Raw genomic sequence first — 9,470 nt, 5'->3', positions numbered from 1 at the left:
AATAGACCAATAAACAGGAAACTGCAAATTCCTAACATTTCTGAATACTTTTCTTCACATGTACTCACCTCATAAGTATGACTTCCCTTAATGCTCGAACCTCTGCCTTAATTTCATAATTCCCCATTCTCGCTGCTTCGCTCATGCTGATTGACATCTAACACATATAAGGTTGGCAAAAGTAGCTGAGCATGTGCATGTGTTGTGAGGCAAGCTGCCCACATCTGGTAGCCGCATGCCAATTTCTCAGAGTAGATGAAAGGGAAGCCTTGAGGGTAAACCATAGAGAAGACGGATACCTTGGTTCAATGATAACTGAAAACACCAACATGGAAAATTTGGACAGCCCACAGAATCAGCAGAATTGACATAGTTTGGAAAAACTGAAAAGATGCATTATGATATCTATGTTACACAGGTTCCAGTCAAGTTGAAGATTTTCACTGTCTAATAAACTTATAAGAGAATACATGACCAGCAATACTGTATGGAACCTAAACAATTTTAATAAAGTCACCTAGAAGTCAGGATGGAGAAGTGACTGAATTGAGGATGCTAAAATGGTTGAGGTGGAGGCAGATTGTGAAGGCAGGTTTTAAAAAATTAACATTCAACACACACTTAAGTTGGCAAAGATTGGACTCAATGTTCAAGAAATTGACTAAGATAATTGATTGGTATACATACATGAGAGAGCATCAACAATACAGCAGAGATAACTGTCATGCAAGAGGAAAGGATGTCAGTCTAAAAATTAACACTTTATCAGAACAATGGTTATGCATGGGCTCAGGCTCCTGTACAATTCTGTATGGTATGCATGATGTCAGAGCTGCATCGCATAAGGAACTGTGGTCTTACATGCCTCGATTATGAAATGATGTGGGCCAAGAGTGGAACAAGGATAGCATATCAAGAGGGGGCTCCTCCAAAAGGATAACGGTAGGGAAACAGGGCAAGAGAGATTTTCTACGCAACAGATACAGAGTCATATGAGTCATAGTCATAGAAACCATGACCCAAGGAGCTGCACAACAAGGTATATAAACTCAAATCTTCATACAGTTAAGCCTCAGTATAACGAAATTCTCGATATAGCGAAGTATTTAACTTTACATAACCTCTTCTCCATTGAACACCATGCATTTAGAGCCTCAATGTAAAGAAGTGTGTTTGTGTGCAATTTCAATATAACGAAATTTCGCTTCTGCCGCAGAGGAGTGCCAAGACAATCAATGGTAACTTCCGCGGACGCAGATAGTCAAATGATTGAATTACAAGCTGCTGCTTGCAAACGCACCTCTCAAACTGCGTGCAGCGCGACAAAATAACAGCTTGGAGCCGCATCATGTTCCGTATAAATTAAGTCCAAGTGCGATCAGATCCTATCGCGCCCCGTGCACTTGTGCTTTAGGTGCGAGGGTGAGATAAGAAAGATGATGGCTTCATAAGTGCGGCCTTCCCACGCGAGCAATGGCAAAGTGGGGAAGGAAAGCGAGCTCGCGATAACGCGATCAAGCGCGCGCGACGGGGCGGAGTAGGGGGGTAAGTTGGCGCGCGTCTCGGCCATGACTGCGCGTAGCTGTAAACGCGGCTGAGCGCATATGCAGCCGCGCACCCTGCTCTAGAGGTAATCTGCTGCGTGTGGAAAGAGCGGGCATGCCAAGACGGCGTGGCATCATGTAAGCTGTTTTCCCGCACGTTTAGTATTGAAGGTTGCGCAATCTCGATCGAGTTTCGATGACCCGTTGGAACGAGAAGCAGACGAAGCATTCGCTCCCAGCTGCTGGCGCTTTTCATGATAGCGTCGTCGCAGTGCGACCGGGCGACGCTTTGGGGGCGGAGTGCACGCGAAAGCATATGGCGTCACTTAATTCGTACGTACCGCTGATGTGAAGATATCAACGTGGCATGAAACCGTATCATTCATCACTGACTCCTATATTCGTCAAAATAAAATGTTTTCCCATTCAAACTTGCTTTTTTTATTGCCTAATAATTCGGAAAATTGCATGGCCCCTTTCCATGCAACAAAAATTGATTGCCGACTGTACTCATTTGCATAACAGATCGAATTTCAATACAAAGAAATTTCTATATAACGAAGCGAATTGCCGATTTTACCTACTTTGTTATATCAAAGTTTAAATGTATAACGAAATTACCTGTTCTCTACACGGGGGCGGCATGTGGGCTTGCTCGTTGATCATCATGGAACAGCATATGTAGTGTAGCGCAGCAAAAACAAGAACACAAGAAGAAATGAAACACAGAAACAAGTGCCTAATTATGTCTGTGTTTTGCTTTTTCTTGTGTCTTTGTTTTCATTGCATTACACTACATGACGTTCAATACTTTCACTGTCACATTCATGAGCACTGAAAACCTAGAATCAACTATAATATCTTGCCTGATTTGCCATAATTAAAAAAGAAAAATGTGGGTATAGTAGCCCTAATTGAGTTCTGGTGATTTTAGTATCACTGACATATAGCTTTTAAGAATGTTTAATCGTTTCTTCTGTTAAGGCAGAGTACATGCTCAACTGCTACAGCAAGTGCGAACGTAGGCAAAAACGACAATTTTGTCTCTTGCATCAATTTTATGGCATGTTGCGTGATCTAATCAAGTGGTTTCAATTTGACAAAGTTCTCGATTTAACAAAATAAAACCTCACATCCTAATAAAATTTATTAACTAGACTTACTGTACTTTATAACCAAAGTACTGTATAACTATAAGCAGCTACAGCTGCCATGAGTGGCGAGCAGAATTGAAATGAAATTGCTTTAGTCGAAACATGCCGAGCGCTGCTGCTAAAGTATGCGCCACATGCATTGGGCGACTGCGGGAACCGCGGTACCACACGCAGTTATTCAAAGCAGCACATAAAAGTGCCGTGGACTCAAATTGGTTAGTAAATGCATTCGGAACCAGTCTTTCGATTACTCAATTGATATATCAGTCACACACTCGCATAGCACAGCCACGTGGCAAACGCGGCCATGCGAACACTTCACTATGCACGGATCGGCTGGTTGCAATATTGGGGCACTCTATGGGTGCATGTTTAAAGCACAGCGTTTTTTGCCTATCGCGTGATCATTGCGGGTGCTCCATGGCTAAGTGTATTGCATGGTACAGAATTGGCCCCAGTACCAAAAGTACACAGGTAGGGTGGTCCGTGTAGATGAAGCGTGAACGCGAGCTCAACATAACCACATCGTCATTATTCTGTAGCGATTATTTATGCGAAAGCGTCAAATGGCCCATTGAGCAAAAAAGCCAGCGTCTGTCGTCTCAGCGAAACAGCACCTCAAATCCCATTGGCTGCGACCGCGTCACGAGTGCACCTCGACAAAACAGAGCGGGTGAAAGGGTACACCTGCTGTCGCTATAGTGCACCAGGTGTTGCGTGAGGGGAGAGGGCGTCGCCGCGACGCCACGTCATCCTTGCTCTCGCAAGCCGCCGCCCGGTCCGTATCTCCCCCCTCCACTGGGCTTAACTGCTGCGCGTGCCTGCCGGCCTTGGTGGCCACTGCTGTTTCCTGGTCTCTGGTCATGCAGCACGTCGGTGGCATGTGGTGTTGGCACCGCAGGCTGCTGCTGCTTGCTAGCTCGGGCCCAATGTAGCTCTAGGGTGCATCACTTGCAGCGTAAAACTCGGACTGCTCAGCGGCGTTCAATTGGGCATTAATGCTTTCGCAATCACAACTCAGACAAAACATGCTTAGCTGTTCTCGTATGTTTTTCTTTAGTTGCGAAGTGGACGCATCATTGTTCACCATTCACAGTCTTCATTCTGTCGTCATCATTGCATTGTCATTTCAAACTTGTTGTAATATCACGCCGTCAGATGCTGCCGCCTTCACGCTGTGTAGTAGATATGCAGTCATTGCCATGCATGCACTCATCATCCCAGAGTCGTTATGCCTCAATTGTGATGACTCTAGAATTGTCATCCCATCGTTGATCATGCCATCGTTGTCACCGCATCAGCATCAGCTGTTGTCGGCATTCGACAGATGCATTACACAGATTAGCATTACCTTTTCAGCTTCTAGAACAGAATGCACGTGGTGATCTACCGCAGTAATGTTATGAGAGACACTTGGGCGGAACAATTGCTGGCCTCAATTGCCAAGCCTCCCATTAACATCATTTATTTCAATCTCCATAATAATCCTAAATTGTGTCCCAAAACTTTTACAACAAATGTCAACATGGTTTCCATAAGACCTTGTCTCTCATGAAAAACACAACTATATTGTCATGTTTACTAACTTGATCTCCTCCATTGCAACTTAGTTCTTGCGTTGAATGGATGCTTTTAGCGTTTTAAATTCTGCTACTTTGTGCCACTGCCTCCTTTTCCTGAATAAGCTAACTTAATATTGATCCACATGCAATTACTAAAATTCACTGAATGCTTTCTTCATGACTAAACACAATTTTTATGTTAACAACTCCAATTCACAAATCTGTCTTTTGTCACTCCTGGCATGCCACAATGCTGAGTGTTTAGGCCCTTGATTTTTCTCATTTTAGATCTCGCAAAGAACTTAACGTAGAAAACTAAACTTTCTGTCGACTGTGTGTCTCGTCGTGAAACAACCAAACTCTGGCAGGTCCGTTTCTGTTCAAACAGACTAAACAAATGGCCCACTGAGTAAAAAAGGCAGCGTCTGTCGTCTCAGCGAAATGGAACCTCAAAATCCCATTGGTTGTGACCACATTGCGAGCGTGCCTCTACGGAGCAGAGCAGGTGAAAGGGTACATCTGCCATCGCTCTAGCGCGCCAGGTGTTGCGTGAGGGGAGAGGGCGCCGCCGCAATGCCACGTCATCCTTGCTCTCGCGAGCGGGTGCAAAGTCCATATCTCACCCCCACTGGGCTTAGCTGCTGCACGTGCCCAGTGGGGCAATGTCTCCAGTAATGTCTCTCCGGAGTGCCATCACTAGTTAAAAACCTAACATCAGTACCCTAGCAAAAAAAACTGATAGAAATTTCTATATATTCTCTTAGGAATATGTATAGGTTGTACGGGTCCTTCTAAGAGTGATATATATTCCTACCTGACCCATAGAACTCTTTACCAGACTGGCAGGCAGCAGATAGATCTCACTGTGCTGCCTACAAGCCCAAATAGCATGATGTACATATCAGTCTTTTAAACCCAGATAGAGATCATCATATGACATACAGAAATCTGATTGAGGCACTGATAAAGCATGTTAGAAATAGCACACATGCTGGTGCCCACACGCCAGAAGAGACGTTTTTAAAATGAACTGAATATACAACCCTGAATGCATTGCCTGGCACGTGAACAGATTAACAAACACAGTTGGGATATTGGAGTATCAAATAAAAATGAAGTGTGTAAACAGTGCAATTATCAAAACTTTTTACAGCTTGTATGCAGATATATTATCCTAAACATGTTTCAACATAAATTAACGCACACATTTTCAAAGCACAGCAGCGTTACTTAGCCTATGAAACTACATTGGGGAAGTTGCATGAGAAAAGTATCAGTCCATCTTTGTAGCAGGCGTGCTCCAGTTCTTAATACAAAATTACATTTACAAATTTTGCGAGATGGATGTGCAACATTTAATGCATATCCAAAACAGGATTACTGGCATCATCATCATCATCAGCAGCATCATTATTATATTTATGTCCATTGCAGAACGAAAGCCTCTCCCTGCAATCTCTAATTACCCCTGTCCTGCGCCAACCGATTCCAACTAGCACCAACAAATTTCCTAATTTTGGCGCACCACCTAGTCTTCTGCCATCCTCTACTGCACTTCCCTTCTCTTGGTACCCATTCTGTCACCCTAATGGTCCAACGGTTATCTAATCTGCGCACTACATGACCTGCCCAGCGCCATTTTTTTCTCTTAATGTCTATTAGAATATCATCTATACCCGTTTGCTCTCTTGTCCAAACTGCTCTCTTTCTGTCTCTTAAAGTTATACTTAGCATTCTTCGTTCCATCCCTCTTTGCACAGCCCTTAACTTGTTCTCAAGCTTCTTTGTCAGTCTCCAAATCTCTGCGCCATATGTCAGCACCCATAAAATGCACTGATTGTATACTTTCCTTTTCAATGATAATGGTAAGCTCCCAGTCAGGAGCTCACAATGTCTGCCGTATGCGATCCAGCCCATTTTTATTCTTCTGTGAATTTCCTTCTCATGGTCAGGGTTTCCTGTGATTAGTTGACCTGGGTAGACGTACACCTTCACAGACTCTAGAGGCTGACTAGCGATCTTGAACTCTTGTTCCTTTGCCCGGTTATTTATGATTATCTTTGTCTTCAGCATATTAATCTTCAGCCCCACTCTTACACTCTCCCTGTTAAGGTCCTCAATCATTTGTTGTAACTCGTCCGCAGTGTTCCTGAATAGACCCAAGTAACCACGGATATCCGTGGGACGTCCACCATAAGTCCCAACGTCCACCCATCCGGATATCCAACACGGACGTCCGTGGGACGTACAGGAGAAGTCCATATCCTGTTTGGATGTCCGAAGGACATCCCACCGGGATGTCCATGGGACATCCCATTTTGAACGTCCGCTGGCTGTCCATAAATAAGCATGCCCAGGATATACACTAGGGAATTATATATAAACTAGCATAAATATATTGCCGGAAATTTTAGTCTGTTCATATTATATTTGTTTATTTTTGTTCTCTATCGGACACAGTTCATTCTTTTTTCAAAGCAAAATAAATATATTTCCAACTTGATATAAGTTCTGCCCACTTTAACATCGTAGTATTAAAATACGATTTTTTTTATATCGGTGGGTCATACAAACAGTTTGTAGTTTGCTTTAAAAAAATGGTCCTGACCTCCGAACATGTAACTGGGACGCTATGTAGGTTCAGGTTTATCATTGAAACAAGAAGTAAAACACGATGTTGGGCTAGTTGGTGCATTGTATTAAGAAAAAACCAGCAAAAAAAAAAGACGGACACAGGAAACGTACACAAGACAGGCCCCTTCCAGCCTCTTTCCTGTCGTCTCGTATGTTTCCTGTGTGCGCCTGTTTTTGGCTGGTTTCTTAAAACAGGAAGTAGTCTACAGTGTTCAATTGTGCATACAATAATATCATTATAGGTAACAAAAACAAATCTCAAAGGCTACGCTTTTGGTGGCCGCGTGCGTTGAAAGCGATTACGAAAGCTATAATGCGTCAGAGCCGCCATGCATTGACGGTAATCTCAAAGGCTATGTTTTTCTGGCGCCGACAGCGTTAGCAGAAACTAAAAACTCGAAAAGCAGATACCGAATATTCCCAGAATAAGTAAATATTTCACTGTGTAATAATACACTATCTTAAAAACCTATTTATGTTTGCGTAGATGCACGTGGAAGTGTTAGAACCTTGGCAAAGCAGAACGCTTCAGTCATCCAATCCAATCCAAGCTCTAGCCATCGTCGCCACGCCATTTTTCATTCTGCGATCGTTTTAAGGGCAGTGGAGCAGCGTTTGTCACCTACCGTGCCTACCGAAGTCTCCTACTCAGCTACCAAGGTATGACAGCTACATCGATTTCTTTTTTAATTCGTTTGGGTATTGAAATGTGTTTTCTTCACAGGTGCCAGGATGCCTAGACTGCGGGAGAAGCCGCACGCGCGAAAAAGAGCGTCGCTGGAAACAAAGACGATATTCGAGGACTTCGGATCTCGCACCGGCAGCCAGCAGTGAACAGCTCGAGAATTCGCAAGTCTAGAACTGTGCAGTGGCGCGTATACCCCGCACGCATGCATTATCATGTGCGGTCGAGCTGTCCCTGCAAACATTTGTACGCCTTGTGATGCTGGTCGCTGCACCGAGGCGACATCGGAAGTTCAGGACGGTGGTTGTGACACTACGCGCACTAAGGACAATGTGCCTTGCTTCCCTGATGGATATATACTCTACGTGACGCTTCGGATGGTTCACTTCGCTGTGAGAACGGAACAGGATCCCTTAGGAGAGGTCTACGCACAAGTCAATGCGGGTTCTCTGGTAAGCAGGACCCCGGAGTCTACATTTGCTTTAGCTACCGCGGACTCTTCATCGGCGCCCTTTGATTCTCCTGGCAAACAGCTTCTCCTGACTAATGCGCTCATGATTAGAGCTGTAGCCGTGAGTAGCGGCAAGATCGCCTGCTGATCTCTACGAAAATAAAAAGCTCCTTTTAAAAAAGTGAAGAATATATTAGTTGTTTTTATCTACAAGTTTGTTTAATATCGTGAGAATATGGTCACTACGGCCACGGCGGGGACATTGTAAACGAGAGTACGCATTCGATGGCCAAGTGAGTTTTAATAATTGTAAGAACGCACTACGCCACGAGAAAGAGCTATTGTTTAAAGAAAGTGAATAATATATTAACTGTTCTTCACTAATCGTTCGTTTAGCCACGTCAGAATGTCGAGACATTGGGAACGAGAGTACGCTTTTGACGGCAAGTTGACTTACGAGAACGCACTACGTCGCGAATAACATTTTTAAGCTGCAATACCATTAAGCATGACCGTGTGGCACCCCGCGAATGACATTAAAGTTTAAGGCATTAGCCAGTTAATGTCATTTTTTGTGCCCGTGTGGCACAGTGCTAGTGAAGTGATGTAGTCAAGATTAATTCCTTCACGTCATTTCTGTTGCTTTCGCTGCTTAATAATGCTAATTCTTTTTGCTCTTTTTATTCCATGCTGCATACTCAAATGTCAAAGCAGGGTGGGCAATAAGAATTTTTGTTCTGTTCTCTACCTTGTGTTGTGCTATTGGAATTGCAAGTTTTCTTCTTTATCCGTGTATTTATTTGTTCTTTGAACAGTATGCATATATCTGCTTATTGGTCTTTTTATGTATATGTATAAGGTGACAATAAAGGTTTCATTGTATTTGGAAGTTGGTGTAAGTTTATTTCTCGTTTATTTAAAACAAGAATGCATTCAAGCATTAGACCAATGTAATATATATAATGGTCGGGTGCTTGAATGTGTCCAGGCAACTATTGTCGCTTCAAGGTATGTGTATAGCTGGAATATCCCCGGGAAGACACACACACACACACACACACACACACACACACACACACATATATATATATATATATATATATATATCCTGAACGTCCCCTGAATGTCCATGCTGGATGTCCGCGTCGGACGTACTACGGATGCCAAAGCGATTACCTTTGGATTTCCCAGGGACGTCCCTCGGACGTACGTCGGACATTCATGGATATCCCACGGACATCCCGAATATCCAGAAAGGACGTCCGTCGGACGTCGCCCGGATATCCGTGGTTACTTGGGGAACAATGTCATCTGCAAAACCGAATGTTGCTGAGGTGTTCCCGGTCGATCCCTACTCCTAAACCTTCCCAGTTTAATAGCTTGAATACTTCTTCCAAGCACGCAGTGAATAGCACTGCAGAGATTGTGTCTACTTGTCTG

The 9,470-nt window shown here is 43.7% G+C and overlaps 1 long non-coding RNA gene across 1 annotated transcript; it reads left to right on the top strand.

The window, feature by feature from the left end:
* Window positions 1–7,356: 7,356 nt before the first annotated feature.
* On the top strand, window positions 7,357–8,919 carry LOC135895968 (uncharacterized). The gene is made up of 2 exons (XR_010562526.2): window positions 7,357–7,554; window positions 7,619–8,919. It is a non-coding gene; the product is annotated as an uncharacterized lncRNA (long non-coding RNA).
* Window positions 8,920–9,470: the final 551 nt, after the last annotated feature.

Source organism: Dermacentor albipictus, chromosome 7 (genome assembly GCF_038994185.2).
Source record: "Dermacentor albipictus isolate Rhodes 1998 colony chromosome 7, USDA_Dalb.pri_finalv2, whole genome shotgun sequence".
Taxonomy (NCBI): domain Eukaryota; kingdom Metazoa; phylum Arthropoda; class Arachnida; order Ixodida; family Ixodidae; genus Dermacentor; species Dermacentor albipictus.
Note: the sequence above shows the minus strand (reverse complement) of the source record. Positions and strands in the feature narration are given on the sequence as shown.